Genomic DNA, 20,294 nt, shown 5'->3' with positions numbered 1-20,294 from the left:
AAAAGCAGACAGGCGGATCATGACAGTACCCCCCAATCTATAAAGAAATCTTCTGGTGGCCTACCTGGTTTCTCAAAGATGCAGAGAGTGGAAGTCACGCAGAAGAGATGGATCGAGGGCACAGGAGCTGGAGACCCATGAGCAATCTTTATGACCGTAGCCTTCCCAGTCAAGCAGATACTGAACTCCCCTGCCCGACCTTCTGGAGTCCAAAATGATCTTCACAGTGTTCTCTGGGTGACCAACCAAAAGAGGAGGATGAGCGGAGCACATGAGCGGACTGGTGGAAACTGGCTTGTGGTTGGAGATGTGGACCACCAGATGTCACTTGTTGGATGGAGGCAGCTGGAATTCAACCGCCGCAGGGCTGATGATCTTAAACCTGGGAGAAGCAAGCCAATGGTAAGTCCCGAGACGACAGCCATATCTCTCGTCCAGGTTGATAAGTAGGGGCTGGTATCCTGTGGTGAACCACCAGCCTACAGTTCCGGGAAGCCTTCCGCTCTTGTATCCCGCCACACCTGATGAACTCGGCAGATGTGCTGGTGGACGTATGGGATTGCAAACTCCGACTCCTAACCGTCAGCAGCTTTAAGAAGAGAGACAATAGATTTGTTCATTGATTTACCAATAGTTTTCCATATTATTTTTTCATCTTTTTCTGAAATACATTAATTAATCAACAAGACACTGTCATGACTTTATGTAAAGCGTCAACCTCTCTCTGGAATAGACTGCCACCAGCTCTTCAATCTACTTAGAAATAGACTTAGCTCCTCCCGTTCCTGTTAAAACATTGGGCGACGAGTCCCCCCCATTTGTTCAGGTCACTGGCGAACGTTCTTGCTCCATGCCAGCTGACTCCCATCTCTCTCAGGTCTTCCTTGGCTGTTTGTCTCCACGTCTTCTTTGGCCGTCCTCTCTTCCTCTTTCCGCCTTCTTGCACCCGGTCCATTGCTACACTTGCCGGTCTCTCTCTTGGCATTCGGAGTACGTGTCCAGCCATTCTCCTTCTCCGGTTAGAGACTATGTCAGACAATGGTGCTACCCCTGCCCTTTTCATCACCTCTTCATTGGTAATGTGGTCTCTCCATGAGATCCTCAAGATCAGGGGTACCCATTACGTCGATCGCGAGCTACCAGTCGACCGCGGGGGGTGTGTCAGTCGATCTCCAGCCAGGCTTTTAAAAAAAATAGACCTAAAAATTAGTGATCATCAATCTTCACCAAGACGTCACTTAAATGACATTCACGGTACCGGAGGGTCTTGTGAGATGACGCTGGCTGCTGCAAGATCATTATTATTAAAAATCAATCAATCAATCAATGTTTATTTATATAGCCCCAAATCACAAATGTCTCAAAGGACTGCACAAATCATTATGACTACAACATCCTCGGAAGAACCCACAAAAGGGCAAGGAAAACTCACACCCAGTGGGCAGGGAGAATTCACATCCAGTGGGACGCCAGTGACAATGCTGACTATGAGAAACCTTGGAGAGGACCTCAGATGTGGGCAACCCCCCCACTCTAGGGGACCGAAAGCAATGGATGTCGAGCGGGTCTAACATGATACTGTGAAAGTTCAATCCATAGTGGCTCCAACACAGCCGCGAGAGTTCAGTTCAAGCGGATCCAAGACAGCAGCGAGAGTCCCGTCCACAGGAAACCATCTCAAGCGGATCAGCAGCGTAGAGATGTCCCCAACCGATACAGGCGAGCGGTCCATCCTGGGTCCCGACGAGCGGTCCATCTTGGGTCTCGACTCTGGACAGCCAGTACTTCATCCATGGTCATCGGACCGGACCCCCTCCACAAGGGAGGGGGGGGACATAGGAGAAAGAAAAGAAGCGGCAGATCAACTGGTCTAAAAAGGAGGTCTATTTAAAGGCTAGAGTATACAGATGAGTTTTAAGGTGAGACTTAAATGCTTCTACTGAGGTAGCATCTCGAACTGTTACCGGGAGGGCATTCCAGAGTACTGGAGCCCGAACGGAAAACGCTCTAAAGCCCGCAGACTTTTTTTGGGCTCTAGGAATCACTAATAAGCCGGAGTCTTTTGAAGGCAGATTTCTTGCCGGGACATATGGTACAATACAATCGGCAAGATAGGCTGGAGCTAGACCGTGTAGTATTTTATACGTAAGTAGTAAAACCTTAAAGTCACATCTTAAGTGCACAGGAAGCCAGTGCAGGTGAGCCAGTACAGGCGTAATATGATCAAACTTTCTTGTTCTTGTCAAAAGTCTAGCAGCCACATTTTGTACCAACTCTAATCTTTTAATGCTAGACATGGGGAGACCCGAAAATAATACGTTACAGTAATCGAGACGAGACGTAACAAACGCATGGATAATGATCTCGGCGTCTTTAGTGGACAAAATGGAGCGAATTTTAGCGATATTACGGAGATGAAAGAAGGCCGTTTTAGTAACGCTTTTAATGTGTGACTCAAAGGAGAGAGTTGGGTCGAAGATAATACCCAGATTTTTTACAGAGTCACCTTGTTTTATTATTTGGTTGTCAAATGTTAAAGTTGTATTATTAAATAGAGGTCGGTGTCTAACAGGACCGATAATCAGCATTTCCGTTTTTTTGGCATTAAGTTGCAAAAAGTTAGCGGACATCCATTGTTTAATTTCATTAAGACACGCTTCCAACTGACTACAGTCCGGTGGACATATTTCCCCTTAAAGCCAAACCACCGCCAGACGATGGATCCCGTGCTGTTTTTCTTGATAATTAATTATTCCTCCATTTGTTACCAGATTGGCACCTTCTCTCTCTCGTATTACAACCCGCACCACTCCGCTAGCATCACAGCGAATGTTACCATGTCGCTACCTCTCTGCTCCGCGGGAGAGTGTGACGTTGCACACGTGACAGGATGTGACGTGTGTAAGAAGGTGCGCTTGGTTTACGTCTCTGTGAAAAGGAGAGACAAGAAAGAGTGGGAAACGCCTGCAGTGTAATGCCCGCTGCTAAAAGCAACTGTGTGATAACGTATACTCTAATATCACGATATAGTCATTTTCTATATCGCTATATATCGAGTATATCGATATATCGCCCAGCCCTAGTTCAAAGTGTACACACTTTTTACTGTGTACCGTATTTTTCGGACTATAAGTCGCAGTTTTTTTCATAGTTTGGACAGGGGTGAGACTTATACTCAGGAGCGACTTATGTGTGAAATTATTAACACATTACCGTAAAATATCAAATATTATTTAGCTCATTCACGTAAGAGACTAGACGTATAAGATTTCATGGGATTCATTGATTAGGAGTGACAGATTGTTTGGTAAACGTATAGCATGTTCTATATGTTATATTTATTTGAATGACTCTTACCATAATATGTTACGTTAACATACCAGGCACCTTCTCACTTGATTATTTATGCGTCATTTAACGTACACTTATTCAGCCTGTTGTTCACTATTCTTTATTTATTTTAAAGGCCAACTGAAATGCGATTTTCTCATTTAAACGGGGATAGCAGGTCCATTCTGTGTCATATTTGATCATTTCGCCATATTGCCATATTTTTGCTGAAAGGATTTAGTGGAGAACATCGACGATAAAATTCGCAACTTTTGGTGCTGATAAAAAAGCCTTGCCTGTACCGGAAGTAGCAGACGGTGTGCGCGTGACGTCACCGGTGTGAGGGCTCCTCACATCTGAACATTGTTTACAATCATGGCCAACAACAGCGAGAGCGATTCGGACCGAGAAAGCGACGATTTCCCCATTAATTTGAGCGAGGATGAAAAAATTGTGGATGAGGAAAGTGAGAGTGAAGGACTAGAAAAAAAAAAAAAGGACAAGGGGGCAGTGGGAGCGATTCAGATAAGGAATATGCTGTGAGAGGCGCCGTGGCAGGCGTGGGGGTGGCAGGACCACTCGGCCAGGTCCAACCGCAACAAGGGATAGAGCCATACAGCTTTGAACCCAACGCTGACGGTGACGGACAGGAGGACGCGGCTGATATTGATGCTGGAGTAGCACACAACATAGATCGCCTTCAGAATACAGAATGGTAAAATGTCTTTTATTAATACACATAATACACTGTACTTTGTGTGTGTGGTCCAATCCAACCATGTTCGCTTGACATCTCTGTTCCATAGTAAAGCTTGACTGTCATCTTTCGGGAATGTAAACAATGAAACACCGGCTGTGTTTGTGTTGCTAAAGCCAGGCCGCAATACACCTCTTCCCACCTACAGCTTTCTTCTTTGATGTCTCCATTGTTCATTAAACAAATTGCAAAAGATTAACCAACACAGTGTCCCGAATACTGTGGAATTTTGCAATGAAAACAGACGATTAATTGCTGGCCACGATGCTGGAACAAAATGTATTCCACAATCCGTGACGTCACGCGCACGCGTCATCATACCGAGACGTTTCCAGCAGGATATTTCGCCGCAAAATTTAAAATTGCAATTTAGTAAACCGTATTAGCATGTGTTGGAATGTTAATATTTCATCATTGATATATAAACTATCAGACTGCCTGGTCGGTAGTAGTGGGTTTCAGTAGGCCTTTAAATTGCCTTTCAAAAGTCTACTCTTGGTGTTGGGTTTTATCAAATACATTTCCCCCAAAAATGCGACTTATACTCCAGTGGGACTTATACATGTTTTTTTTCCTTCTTTATTGTGCATTTTCAGCAGGTGCGACTTATACTCCGGTTTATACTCTGATAATTACGGTATATTGTTTCTTATGGAGGAGTGAGTTTATCATCCAAACTTTTCTTTTTACAATGAAGTTTGCATATGGAAGTTTCACTGTGTGCACAGTGCAGTACAGGACCTCAAAGCACTGATGATTGGAGTAGTTCTGGAGTCGGGAAATCTACTCTAAATGGGCCGCGGGCAACGCTTGTGCCCTGGTGCCAAAGGAGACTGAGAGCTGGACGGGAAATCCCTGCATGGCTTGTCTGGCCCTGGTGAGATTACAAGCAGTGAAATTTCCACTGTAATAGAACACAGAAGGGCTTAGCCACCACTTGGGTCTCTCCCTGGCTCTGATCACTACCAAAGTCCAAAAATAAATAACTTTGTCTCTCTTTGCTGGGAGATAAAAAAGGTAAAGCACATTCAAATACCAGCAAAGACACAAAGCTGGGGGGAAAAAAGCAGTAATGAGAGGTAGGGACTTGAGTAGGCTTTGTTTGAACATCAGCATGAAACACTTCATGTTCAAAGCTGGCTTATTAGCAGACTGATGAGCTGACAGTTTGCGTGCAAGAAAATGCAAAATGATTACAGAGGCCGCCTGCTTTTTTTTTGTTGTCAGTTTCAAAACGAGCCCGTGCATACTCCTACAGTGGCTAATTACGTTTTGTGTTGTTGTTAAATGATGAAAGCAGATGTGTGTTGACTATTTTGATACAACAAAGTTTGTGCAGTGTTTAATTTGCTTCTGTCTTTGAAGAGTATTGCATCAAGCGGATCTACAGGTTGAAGGGGAAATGATCTCTCTCTTGAAAAAAAAAAAGTGATTACAGCCAAGTATCACCTGTCTGAAGTGTTGCTATGGCGACTGCATTTCATCTCACACACACACCCCGGCATGCACGCAAGCACACACACACACACACACACACACACACACACACACACACACACACACACACACACACACACACACACACACACACACACACACACACAGACACACACACACACACAAAACCCGGCATGCACACAAGCACCCACACAGTTCAGAAAAGCTCACAGAGTGAGATTCTCTTGAACGCGACTGCAGGGGAAAAAAATACTGGAATTGAACATGAGCAAGTCCGTTATCAGAAATACCATATTAAAGGGCCCCTGTAATGCTGGCTACATTTGTACTAATTTCATAGTTCTGGACCTGAAAATTATGTACTGTATTTTACGGACTATAAGTCGCAGTTTTTTTCATAGTTTGTTTGGGGGTGTGACTTGTACTCAGGAGCGACTTGTGTGTGAAATTATTAACACAATACCGTTGTGGAGAGACGGAGCCGACGAGCCGACAGCACACTCGGACAAACGGTGGTCCGAGGAGGCGGAGCATGCAACCAAGCAGAGAGGCGGGGCACACTCAGAGCGACGCTGAAACCAGCCGAGTCAGGTGCGTAAACTACACACCTGCTCTCAATCCCATCATCTTCTCCTGCAGCATAAAAGGGGAGAGGGAGGAGCAGTCGTGGCAGAAGTAGGTGAGGAAACCACGGCGAACGACGATCACGAACACGACGAGAGCGACCCAGAGCGAGATGCCACCCCGCGGAAGACGCAGCCACCGGCCACCGAAGGGTGCGCCGCGACGAGCAGGAAAGGAGAGCGTGTTAGAAATTGGCACGATCGACTGGCAAGAAATCTTGTTTATTGAAAGAATAAACCAGAGTCAAACCTGTTACGATGCGTCTTTTGTCGATCGGCACTGCAACCCACACGATGACGGCTGGAAACCTGTCACAACCGTAAAATATCAAATAATTTTATTTAGGTCATTCACGTAAGAGACTAGACGTACAAGATTTCATCGGATTCAGCAATTAGGAGTGACAGATTGTTTGGTAAACGTATATGTTATAGTTCTTTGAATGACTCTTACCATAATATGTTACGTTAACATACCAGGCACCTTCTCAGTTGGTAATTTATGCCTCATATAACGTACACTTATTCAGCCTGTTGTTCACTATTCTTTATTTATTTTAAATTGCCTTTCAAAAGGCTATTCTTGGTGTTGGGTTTTATCGAATACATTTCACCAAAAATGCGACTTATACTCCAGTGCGACTCATATATGTTTTTTTTTCCTTCTTAATTATGCATTTTCGGCCGGTACGACTTCCAGTGGGGCAAAAAAGTATTTAGTCAGCCACCGATTGTGCAAGTTCTTCCACTTAAAAAGATGACAGAGGTCTGTTATTTTCATCATAGGTACACTTCAACTGTGAGAGACAGAATGTGAAAAAAAAAATCCAGGACTTCACATTGCAGGAATTTTTAAAGAATTTATTTGTAAATTTTGGTGGAAAATAAGTATTTGGTCAACCATTCAAATCTCTCACTGATGGAAGGAGGTTTTGGCTCAAAATCTCACGATACATGGCCCCCTTTCATTCTTTCCTTAACACGGATCAATCGTCCTGTCCCCTTAGCAGAAAAACAGCCCCAAAGCATGATGTTTCCACCCCCATGCTTCACAGTAGGTATGGTGTTCATGGGATGCAACTCAGTATTTTTCTTCCTCCAAACAGGACCAGTTAAGTTTATACCAAAAAGTTGTATTTTGGCTTCATCTGACCACAAGAAATTCTCCCAATCCACTGCTGTATCATCCATGTATCCATTTTGGTATAAACCCAACTCGTCGGGCTTGATTTAATACAAAAAAATAACAACACTGGTACAAAATAGACAAAAATTAACAAAGAAAAGCATGCCGAACGCACAAGAAGCTAAGGCTAGTACTTAGCACGAAATCGAGAAGTTCAAAGGCAGCGTGCCGAACGCACGGGAAGCTAAGGTAATACTTAGCCCAGAGACCAGAAACTAGAAACATCAACGTGAGTGTTGCTTACCGCAAACAAAGGACCAAGACCGAACGACGGGAGAAGGCAGGCTTAAATAAGGAAGTAATTACCAAACAGGTGTGCGTCCGGAAACAAGTAGCTGGTGGAACAAATGGTAACAGAACAAACAAGGAAGTGCCACCAGGAACTAAGGTAAACATTAGCAGAACAATATACCGAAACGGAACAAAACCTGAATATGCTATGATCCGGGCAGTCGATCATAACAACAGCTGTGTTTTTAAACTGAGCAAACTCATTTAGCAAGCCGGATCAAACCTGATCGAGCTGTACGTTCGACACCCCTGGTTTGGAGGAAGTATGACGAAAAGCATTTTTATATATTTTTTTAATAATATATCTCCACAATGCCTCTGCAGTTTGATTTAATTTTTTCTGGACTTATGCCAATCTAAAATATGCATTAGCAGGTACCAATAGGTAAGAAAAGTTGGTTGTGTACATTAGTTTCTTTTAAGTCCCTCGGTCTGACAGCCATGGGAAGAAAGAGCAAATGAAGCGCGGATGTTTACATGCTTTAAAAAAAAAAAAACTCTCTAAAAATGAAATCTCCAGCTACCCGACAGCAATTTGCATGTCCAGGTGGTTGTCTCCAACCTGCCCACTCGGGTCCATCTGTCATCTGCTGTGACAAAAGCTGCTGGCTGTAAATAGCAACATGATGACTGACAACATACAATTCAGTCCCATTTACATCCTATGTCTGCGGGAACTTGGAAGGGAGCACTGATTCTTCCTACGGCTTTGAAGTATGCACCATCAGAAAAGGCAAGACGCCAAAAGCTTAAGTCAATAAAATATGTGAAATATTCATCCATATAGTTGGTGCAGGTACATAATTCATAGGCCTCCCACTTATTTCAACGTTTAAATATGAATTATTTAACATTTTTGCTATACGATAACGAGGCGATCTCCCAAGGGTTGTTCCAAACTCTCTATGTTCACATTTTAAACTTATATGTGTCAGTTTTGCTCACTTACATAAAACGCTTTTTGGTTTATTGCTGTGAATTAATCATCCAATTACGCGACAAAGTAAAGAGTTTCCCTTCCCTTGTTTGTTTGTTGTTTTTGTACGTTTCATGTGTTGGCTGGAGAATAAAAGCATGAAGAGGAAGTGGAAATCTGGTTAGAAACTTTAGCAAAATGAGCTCACTGCAGGGTGTTCGCTGTTCCAAAAGTGCTTGTTGACCTCCATCTTGCAGGGTTCGAGCGTGGAAGAAGCTCCTGGGAGAACAGCACCTGAGAATACATGTATTTAATATTTGACTTTCATCTTCCAAGCAAGAAAGTGGGTTAGTGTCTTGTTTTTTTTAAGTCCTTCATTAATTTGTGAACACAGCCAGCCTCAAACAAGAAAGCGGTTGAACACTGACCCGTCTTTGATTTCCCCAAAAGGTATTCATTATCGCAAACATTTACAGATCCCTTGTGTTTTGCAAAGCAGGAGATATTTTTTTCTGCCTGTGTGTGCAGAAAAGCCCACTATGTGTACAGATTCCAAAATGGAGGGAAAACTGATATTATGCAAGCAAATTATGTCCAAGGACAACATCTTGCCCTTTGTCTGAGTTTGTATTCTTGGGACTGCTGTATGCATTTTAATGAAACCATAATACTGCAGAGTGGATCCGAACAACATCTACCAGCTGTTCATGTGCACACAGGTACACAGTGGAACTGTGGCTTGCCAGTTTGACGGAGCTCCATCCATCCATCTTTTTCCGCTTATCCGGGGTTAGGCCGCGGGGGCAGCAGCCTAAGCATTGAAGCACAGACTTCCCTCTCCCCAGCAATTTCGTCCAGCTCCTCCCGCGGTTATTCCGAGGCGTTCCCAGGCCAGCCGGGAGACATAGTCTTCCTAACGTGCCCTGGGTCTTCCCCGTGGCCTCCTACCGGTCGGACGTGCCCGAAACATCTCTCTAGGGAGGCGTTCGGGTGGCATCCTGAGTAGATGCCCGAGCCACCTCATCTCGATGTAGAGGAGTAGCGGCTTTAGTTTGAGCTCCTACTAGATGACATAGCTTCTCACCCTATCTCTAAGGGAGAGCCCCGCCACCCGGCGAGAGAGGCTCATTCCGGCCGCTTGTACCCGTGATCTTGTCCTTTCGGTCATAACTCAAAGCTCATGACCATAGGTGAGGATGGGAATGTAGATCGACCGGTAAATTGAGAGCTTTGCCTTCCGGCCCAGCTCCTACTTCACCACAACAGATCGATACAGCGCCAGCATTACTGAAGACGCCGCACCGATCCGTCTGTCGACATCACCATCCACTCTTCCCTCACTCGTGAACAAGACTCTGAGGTACTTGAACTCCTCCACTTGGGGCAAGATTTCCTCCCCAACCCGGAAATGGCACTCCACCCTTTTCCGGGCGGGAAACATGGACTCGGACTTGGACTTGCTTATACCCATCCCAGTCGCTTCACAGTCAGCTGCGAACCGATCGAGTGAGAGCTGAAGATCCTGGCCAGATGAAGCCGTCAGGACCACATCATCTGCAAAAAGCAGATACCTAATCCTTTAGCCACCAAACCAGATACACTCAACGCCTAGAAATTCTGTCCATGAAAGTTATGAACAGAATCGGTGACAAAGGGCAGCCTTGGTGGAGTCCAACCCTCACTGGAAACGGGTCAGACTTACTGCCTACAATGCGGACCAAGCTCTGACACTGATCGTACGGGGAGCGGAGCAGTCTCTTACCCCATACTCTTTGAGCACTCCCCACAGGACTTCCCGGGGTACACGGTCGAATGCATTCTCCAAGTCCACAAAGCACATGAAGACTGGTTGGGCAAACTCCCATGCACCCTCAAGACACTGCCGAGAGTATAGAGCTGGTGCACAGTTCCACGCCCAGGACGAAAACTACACTGTTCCTCCTGAATCAGAGGTTCAACTATCCGGTGTAGACTCCTCTCGAGTACACCTGAATAGACCTTACCGGGAAGGCTGAGGAGTGTAATCCCACGATAGTTGGAACAGACCCTCTGGTTTCCCTTTTAAAAGAGAGGAACCACTACCCCGGTCTGCCAATCCAGAGGTACCGCCCACGTCAACCAAGACAGTTCCAGAGCATCCACAGCCTTAAGGAACTCTGGGTGGATCTCATCCACCCCCAGGCCTCGCCAAAGAGAATCTTTATAACAACCTCATCCCCAGAAATAGGAGAACCCACCACAGATTCCCCAGGCACTGCTTCCTCATAGGAAGACGTGTTGGTAGGATTGAGGAGGTCTTCGAAGCATTCCCTCCACTGATCCATACACGGTGTTGACATTGCACTGCTTCCCTGTCCTGAGGCGGCAGATCGTGGTCCAGAATCGCTTCAAAGCCGTCTGAAAGTCGTTTTCCATGGTTTCCCCGAACTCCTCCATGTCCGAGTTTTTGCCTCTGCGACCGATGAAGCCGCACACCGCCTGGCCTGTCGGTACCTGTCTGCTGCCACAGGGGTCCTATGAGCCAAAATAACCCGATAAGACTCTTTCTTCAGCTTGACGGCATCCCGACACTAGCGGGTTCTAGGATTACCTCCCCTTTCGTCCACTGGATTGAACTCCAACTTGCAGGCCCTGAGCTGGGGGGCAACAAGAATTTCCACCCCAGCCCGTCGCCTCTCACTGCCGGCAACGCCAGAGTAGAAGAGAGTAAAGCTCCTCTCGAGAGAACTGGTACCAGAGCCCTTGCTCTGCGTTGAACTGAATCCGACAAATCTAGCCAGAACTTCTCCACCTCGCGCACGAGCTCAGGCTCCACCCCCCCCCCCCCAGCTAGCTTATGTAGCCGAGGATCGGACTGCCAAGTGCCCTGCGTTCGGCTGCCGCCCAGCGAACGCTGCACCCGGCCTCTAAGGCCCCTGCTATGGGTGGTGAGCCCATTGGAGGGTAGACCACGTTGTCTCTTCGGGCTCTCCATGGGGCCCGGACACCAGGCGCTCGCCATTGTGCCCCACCTCCGGGCTTGGCTCCAGAGGGGGGCCCTGGTGACCCGTGTCCGGGCGAGGGAAATCTGGGTCTTTCGTTTTTATTTTTCATGGAGGTCTTCGAGTCTTCGGTCTTTTTGACGAAGCTCGTAACCCAAAATACTCATATCTAAAATTTTGTTCCACATTGAAATTAATTGAAATAAAAAAAACTACCACTATTTTGGCCATAACAATTATTTTTAGAACTTGTAGTATAGTGAACAACAAAACAATACAATAGAATGTGCTGCAAACAGCTATAGTAATTTCATAAAGTAATGTTATAATAATGTACAGCATTTACCTTGGAGAGCGGATTTTTATGGTATCTAATGAAAGCTGCTTTTCAGTCAAATACACCATCAGCAGCTCTTCCATATATTTTCATGGATAATTATCTGCTGTTTAAAACATTGTTTTAAAGGAAAACAGCCCTTTTTGGGGAATTTTTCCCATCCTCTCCAACCGCAATGTGAGAAGGGAACACTCCCTTTGCTGTGCAAACTAAATAGAGAAAAAGTACAAGGAAACTAACCTTGCAGGTAATTGGGATTAAAGGCCCACTGAAATGAGATTTTCTTATTCAAACGGGGATAGCAGGTCCATTCTATGTGTCATACTTGATCATTTCGCGATATTACCATATTTTTGCTGAAAGAATTTAGTAGAGAACATCGACGATAAAGTTTGCAACTTTTTTGGTCGCTAATAAAAAAGCCTTGCCTGCTACCGGAAGTAGCAGACGATGTGCGCGTGATGTCACTGGTTGTAGGGCTCCTCACATTGTTTACAATCATAGCCAGCAGCAGCTAGAGCTATTTGGACCAAGAAAGTGACAATTTCCCCATTAATTTGAGCGAGGATGAAAGATTTGTGGATGAGGAAATTTAGAGTGAAGACTAGAAAAAAAAAAAAAAGTAAAAAAAAACAAGGCGACTGCAGTGGGAGCGATTCAGATGTTTTTAGACACATTTACTCGGATAATTCTGGGAAAATCCCTTATCTTCCTATTGTGTTGCTAGTGTTTTAGTGAGTTAAATAGTACCTGAAAGTCGGAGGGGTGTGTTGACGCCAAAGTGTCTGAGGGAAGTCACGGCAGCTGCAGCAGGACAGAAGCTCCGCTGATCTATGGTAAGAGCTGACTTATTACCACAATTTTCTCACCGAAAACTTCCGGTTGACATGTAGTCGGGATCCATGTTCGCTTGACCACTGATCCATAGTAAAGCTTCACCTCCGGGAATTTTAAACAAGGAAACACCGGCTGTGTTTTTGTGGCTAAAGGCTAAAAGCTTCACACCTCCATCTTTCTACTTTGACTTCTCCATTATTAATTGAACGAATTGCAAAAGATTCAGCAACACAAATGTCCAGAACACTGTTTAATTACGCGATTAAAGCAGACTACTTATAGCTTGGATCGGGCTGGAAAATAATGCCGCTACAAGCCGAGACGTCAAACGCACGCATCCTCATACGAGTCATCATAACCGCAACGTTTTCAACACGACACTTTGCGGGAAATTTTAAATTGCAATTTAGTAAACTAAAAAGGCCGTATTGGCATGTGTTGCAATGTTAATATTTCATCATTGATATATAAACTATCAGACTGCGTGGTCGGTAGTAGTGGGTTTCAGTAGGCCTTTAATCTATTCTGCCGATAAATCGTTTTGAAAAACATCCAAAAACCACCAACCCTCCATTTACATGCCGTGACCTGTATATTAACTTAGCTACAGCAACATAGCTATCGCAAAAGCTAACAAAGAGGAATTACTTTTCTCCGACCACAAGCGAGTAGCTAGCAGCTAGCTAGCTTGGGCTGCTAATAACGTTGGCTGCGACCCCTTATTAAGTAAAAAATGCCAAAAGTATTTTACTGTAATTTCTGGGCTTTAGAGTGCATCTGTACTTAAGCCGCACCCACTAAATTTTAGAATAAATAACTATTTTTACATATACACATGGTCAATAGCCATACGGGTCAGAAATGTAGGTGCATGTTTTTGGAAGTAGGAGGAAGCCGGAGTACCCGGAGGGAACCCACACAGTCATGGGGAGGAAATGCAAACTCCACACAGAGAGACCCCGAGCGCAGGATCAAACCCAGGACCTTTGTATTGTGAGGCAGACGCACTAACCCCTCCTCCACCGTGCTATACATTTAAAATAAATGTTAAGTATAGTATTAACATATATATTTTCCTTACATAATATAATTTTGATCTAATTTTAAATAGTTACTGCTTATTGTACAATGTACTTTTAGATTTATTTTTAATGTTATGATTTCTCCAGTCCTTTTAGTCACTTTTTCTGTATGGCTGTTGACTAAGTATGCTTTGCATTCACTTTTTTTTGTCACACTGAGGGTGGCCGTATAAACAACTTTAACACTGTTACAAATATGCGCCACACTGGGAACCCACACCAAACAACAATGACAAACTTATTTTGGGAGAACATCTGCACCGTAAAACAACATAAACACAACAGAACAAATACCCAGAACCCGTTGCAGGACTAAATCTTCCGGGACAATAAACACCCCCGCTCACCTGACCCCTTACCTCAACCCCACCTGCACCCCCCAACCCGGCCCACCTCAACCTCCTCATGCTCTCTCAGGGAGAACATGTCCCAAATTCCAAGCTGCGGTTTTGAGGCATGTTACAAAAAAATAATACACTTTGTGACTGCAATAATACAAATGGCAGTGCTATGTTGGCATTTTTTTTTCCATAACTTGAGTTGATTTATTTTGGAAAACCTTGTCCAATTGTTTAATGCATCCAGCGGGACATCACAACAAAATTAGGCATAATAATGTGTAAATTCCATGACTGTATATATCGGTATTGGTTGATATCGGAATATCGGATATCGGCAAAAAAGCCATTATTGGACATTCCTAAAAATGATTAATCACAATTAATCTCATTTTGTTTACAGTTAACTCAAAGTTGATCGCGATTAATCGCATATACCGTATTTCCTTGAATTGCCGCAGGGCATATAGTATGCGCCTGCCTTGAATTACTGCCGGGTCAAACTCGCTTCCCAAAATAATTAGCGCATGCTTAGTATTACCGCCTGGTCAAACTCGTGACGTCACGAGTGACACTTCCCCTGTCAGCATTTTCAAAATGGAGGAGGCTGATTTCAATACCAGTAATTTGAAATCGCATAAAGGGAAGAAGTTTAAGAGCTATTCAGTAGGATTTAAGGTCCAAGCTTACATCACACTCAAATTTTTACTCCATACCTTTGGTAAGTGCCGGAGTGAGAAGAGGTTTTAAAATAATTAGCGCATGCTTACTTTTACCGCATGCCTTTGGTGACCGCAGGAGTGAGAAGAGGTTTAAAATTAATTAGCGCCCCGGGGGCAATCCAAGGAAATACGGTAGTTATATTTTCCATCATTAATAAGTGTACCCTAGACAGATCATTTCCAGGGGGTGTGGCCTCATATTGCTGCATGACTATGTTTTAACCTTCTCTAATAATAATAAAATGTAATATTCAGCCTGGTAATCATTCTGTAATTGAAGACTCGACCAGAGCATTTTCTAAAAGAATTTACACGATATGTCAGCCCCATATCCCCCCGCCCTTATATTCCTAAACCAATGTACTAGCATTTCTTTAGGTGCAAATATCACAGAACAACATTACAAAACATCTCTGACAAAGCATGATCGTAATGTAAGTCATTTTTATTTTGGTAATGTCAGGGTTTCTACTAAATTGCCAAAATGCCTTTGGCGATGGGGGCGTGGTCGATACGACATCATCGCATAATTTGCTTTGATGCATATATTCTTGTAAAAGGTTAAAAAAAAGGAATATACATTTAAAATAAATGTTAGGTAGCGTATTCCATCCATTTCCTACCGCTTATTCCCTTTTGGGGTCGCGGGGGGCGCTGGCGCCTATCTCAGCTACAATCGGGCGGAAGGCGGGGTACACCCTGGACAAGTCGCCACCTCATCGCAGGGCCAACACAGATAGACAGACAACTTTCACACTCACATTCACACACTAGGGCCAATTTTAGTGTTGCCAATCAACCTATCCCAAGGTGCATGTCTTTGGAAGTGGGAGGAAGCCGGAGTACCCGGAGGGAACCCACGCATTCACGGGGAGAACATGCAAACTCCACACAGAAAGATCCCGAGCCTGGATTTGAACCCAGGACTGCAGGAACTTCGTATTGTGAGGCAGACGCACTAACCCCTCTTCCACCGTGAAGCCCGTTAAGTAGCGTATTAACATATATATTTCCCTTAAATAATATCCTTTTGTTCTATTTTTAAATTGTTGCTGCTTATTGTAAAATGTACTTTGAGATTTATTTTTATTTTTATGATTTCTCCAGTCCTTTTAGTCACTTTTTCGGCAATAAAAACAATTGGCAACAAATCTTGCCCTTTTTTGGTGTTATTGACGACTGTACTCGTGTTTAGGGACTCTGTTTGGATTCTGTCGCTCCAAGTCCGTCAAGAAAAGCGAGCTACAGAGAGCCTGACGTCACGCTTGCTTCGCGTTGCTGGGAGCCTTTCTCTCATTAAATGCTGCCAGTCTCATTTTAAATTGTGAAGATCGCTGTCCGCGGGCATATTTCTCGAATATATTAAAGTACGTCCACAGCACGGACACGCTGCCTCTGCTCCAGACAACCCTGTGGGTGTGTCTGGTGTTTATGTTAGTGTGGTAGGTAGGTCTTTATTGTCATTGACACAAGTACAACAACATTTTTGTTTACAGCACAAACCCGTTCAAGATTAGACAAACAAATAGTGTCCAGGGTTACAGAACAGGAACGCTGATGGGTCGCCACGAGGCGCCCCTGTAAAAGATGGCGAAAGGTAAAACGCTGGGGAAGAAGATGAGTAAAAAAATACAATCTAGACTGGGTTCCTAAGGGGGGGCCGAGTCTGGAGTGGGAAAAAAAAACCCTGTGCAATGGACACATAAACACGTTACATTTAATCATGACAAACTCGCAACAGAGGGGCGGGGGAGATGGGGCCCTGGAAGGCGACTGCTGCTTTGAAGCGCTGCCATCCGACCATCACCCCGAGGGAAAAAAGAGGTGGTGAAGGCGTGGGGTGTGTGTGTGTGTGTGTGTGTGTATGCCCAATCCTCTTGGGTGTAATCATGTAATGTTTTTTAGACTGCGGCCGATTAAAGTTCGACTACAGGTGTCGTTGAGGAGGGAGGGAGGTCAAAAGCATATATCATTGAGGTGTCCTCGGGGGTATTTTCAGAACTGCCTGGTCCTGTTTCCACAGCGTCAAGGCCTTACGAGGGAGTCAAATTGTAGATAAGGATGTTTGTTTTCAGCGAGCAAACAAAAAACAATTATTTGTCTGTTCCATTCATCCATGCCGGGTGCTCTCAAATACATTTCAATCAATCAATCAATGTTTACTTATATAGCCCTAAATCACTAGTGTCTCAAAGGGCTGCACAAACCACTATGACATCCTCGGTAGGCCCACATAAGGGCAAGGAAAACTCACACCCAATGGGACGTCGGTGACAATGATTTCAATTCTCCTTTTCAGCAAGCTTCTCCATGATGTGATCCATCTTGCGATTCATTTCAGAAATCGCTGCAGTCTGTGCTCCCACAGCCCTGCCCATACCGTCCATTGCGACGAACAACCTTTGGGCTCCTTGAGTGGCTGCCATCGTCTTACGAATTTGACGATACACCAGAGCAATGCCCAGCCCAATCAGCAAGTACCCCGAAATGTATGAAAAATGGAAAAAGATGAGGAAAAAAATATAAAAAATATATCTTTTGTTTTAATATAGTTTCTGCAGGAGGACAAACATGACACAAACCTCCCCAATTTTCATGAAGCACACTGTTTGTCTTAAACATGCTTCACTGATTCGAGTATTGGGCGAGCGTCGTTTTGTCCTACTAATTTTGGCAGTCTTTGAACTCACCGTAGTTTGTTTACATGTACAACTTTCTACGACTTTCTAAGACGTGTTTTATGCCACTTCTTTTTCTGTCTCATTTTGTCCACCAAACTTTTAACCTTTTGTGTGAATGCACAAAAATGCGTTTTGTTGACGTTATTGACTTGTGTGGAGTAATAATCAGACATATTTGGTCACTGCATGACTGCAAGCTAATCGATGCTAACGTGCTATTTAGGCTAGCTGTATGTACATATTGCATCATTATGCCTCATTTGTAGCTATATTTGAGCTCATTTGGTTTCCTTTAAGTCCTTTTAATTCATGTTGTATCTCATGACACACTATCTGTATGTAATATGGCTTATATTTTTTTGCGGCTACAGACATATTTATTTTGGTAATTTTGGTCCAATATGGCTCTTTCAACATTTTAGGTTGCCGACCCTTGTTCTAACACAATGCATAAGCAAACAATCATGTTTGAATAAAAATGAGATTATTAATTAATCCAACAACTGTACTGTGCAATCTACTAATAAAAGTTTCAATCGATCAAAAAATAATCTATGATAACACGAAACAGGTTTGAGTTTGTAGCATAAAACACTTTGATAGGACACCAATTTGTACTGACTGAAAAATATGAACAATCATATTTCAGTATCTGTAAAGTATTAGCCGACATTTCATGTTTTGTCCGAGTAATATACCGATAATACATCGGTCCGGGAAAGTACTTTTGAGGAAGCTTCTGTCGCATCCTTAGAATGCGGCTGCCAGCTTCTGGCTCTTTCCAAAGTGTGTCTTCCAGTGAGACGCCAGCACATCGACTGCATTTGTTTTCTCCCAGTGTGCAGGAATGAGGACCTGGGGAACTTGTCATATTTCACAAGATTCTGCACTGCTAACACAGTGAATCTCTTTAGAGTTGCACTGACTTCAGCACAAGTCTTGTGTGCATTTTGTTGTTCTCTTGTTCTGAATGCCTGGTGGAAGGAAGCAATACCAAACTTGTTCTCCTTATTCCTTCACACCAGCATTATTTGCAGACGGTGGCAAAACCTTTTGGATTATACCTGAGGGACGGAAATTTGCAGCAATGGCAAATTGAGAAAAATCAATCAGGCCAAAAGCCTTACTAACAATCAGTGCTGGTAATGTGGCTTCTGCTGGCTTTTGTAGGAGCGGATTCTTTGGAGAGCAGCGTGCACGGCAGTAAAAGCCTTGAATGTCCGCGCGGAAAGAGGAATGTTTTGAGGCGTCTTCTGCCACATTTCTAAGACACAAGGTTAATTGGAATAATTGTTATTCAAGATTAAATATTATTATTCACACATCTGTTTGTATAAATGTATCTAATAGATCCTCATCAAGGCTGCGCCTGACCAAATTAGGGCCCTAAGAATAATTTCATTTGGATTAATCATCATTATTATGATTACTACAAACCCCGTTTCCATATGAGTTGGGAAATCGTGATAGATGTAAATACAAACGGAATACATTGATTTGCAAATCCTTTTCAACCCATATTCAGTTGAAGATGCTACAAAAACAACATATTTGATGTTCAAACTGATAAACATATATTTGTTTTGTAACACGTGACAAGGAAGTTGGGAAAGGTGGCAATAAATACTGATAAAGTTGAGGAATGCTAATCAAACACTTATTTGGAACATCCTACAGGTGTGCAGGCTAATTGGGAACAGGTGTGTGCAATGATTGGGTATAAAAACAGCTTCCCAAAAAATGCTCAGTCTTTCACAAGAAAGAATGGGGCGAGGTACACCCCTTTGTCCACGAGTGCGTGAGCAAATAGTCAAACAGTTTAAGAACAAAGTTTCTCAAAGTGCAATTGTATGAAATTTAGGGATTTCAACATCTACGGTCCATAATATCATGAAAAGGTTCAGAGAATCTGGAGAAATCACTCCACGTAAGCGGCATAACCAGAAACCAACATTGAACGACCGTGACTTTCGATCCCTCAGACGACACTGTATCAAAAACCGACATCAATTTCTAAAGGATATCACCACATGGGCTCAGGAACACTTCAGAAAAGCACTGTCACTGAATACAGTTCGTCGCTACATCTGTAAATGCAAGTTATAGCTCTACTATGCAAAGCGAAAGCCATTTTATCAACAACATCCAGAAACGCCGCCGGCTTCTCTGGGCCCGAGATCATTTAAGATGGACTGATGCAAAGTGGAAAAGTGTTCTGTGGTCTGACGCGTCCACATTTCAAATTGTTTTTGGAAATATTTGACATCGTGTCATGCGGACCAAAGGGGAAGCGAACCATATAGACTGTTATTGATGCAAAGTTCAAAAGCCAGCATCTGTGATGGTATGGGGTTGCATTAGTGCCCAAGGCATGGGTAACTTACACATCTGTGAAGGCACCATTAATGCTGAAAGGTACATACAGGTTTTGGAACAACATGCTGCCATCTAAGCGACATCTTTTTCATGGACGCCCCTGCTTATTTCAGCAAGACAATGCCAAGCCACATCCAGCATGTGTTACAACAACGTGGCTTCGTAAAAAAAGAGTGCAGGTTCTTTCCTGGCCCACCTGCAGTCCACACCTGTCTCCCATCGAAAATGTGTGGCGCATTATGAAGCGTAAAATACGACAGCGGAGACCCCGGACTGTTGAACGACTGAAGCTCTACATAAAACAAGAATGGGAAACAATTCCACTTTCAAAGCTTCAACAATTAGTTTCCTAAGTTCCCAAACGTTTATTGAGTGTTGT

The 20,294-nt window shown here is 43.8% G+C and overlaps 1 long non-coding RNA gene across 1 annotated transcript in view; it reads right to left on the bottom strand.

Moving 5' to 3' along the window:
* Positions 1-563: 563 nt before the first annotated feature.
* LOC133544213 (uncharacterized) overlaps positions 564-20,294 on the bottom strand; it is a 58,861-nt gene continuing 39,130 nt past the window's right edge. Inside the window, exons 2-3 of the long non-coding RNA XR_009804606.1 lie at positions 8,770-8,855; positions 564-589 (exon numbers count right to left, since the gene is read on the bottom strand). This is a non-coding gene — a long non-coding RNA (uncharacterized LOC133544213). The remainder of the gene's footprint in view (positions 590-8,769; positions 8,856-20,294) is intronic.

This window comes from Nerophis ophidion, linkage group LG27 (assembly GCF_033978795.1).
Source record: "Nerophis ophidion isolate RoL-2023_Sa linkage group LG27, RoL_Noph_v1.0, whole genome shotgun sequence".
In the NCBI taxonomy this organism is placed as follows: domain Eukaryota; kingdom Metazoa; phylum Chordata; class Actinopteri; order Syngnathiformes; family Syngnathidae; genus Nerophis; species Nerophis ophidion.
The sequence above is the reverse complement of the archived record's forward strand: the minus strand, read 5'-3'. Positions and strand labels throughout refer to the sequence as shown.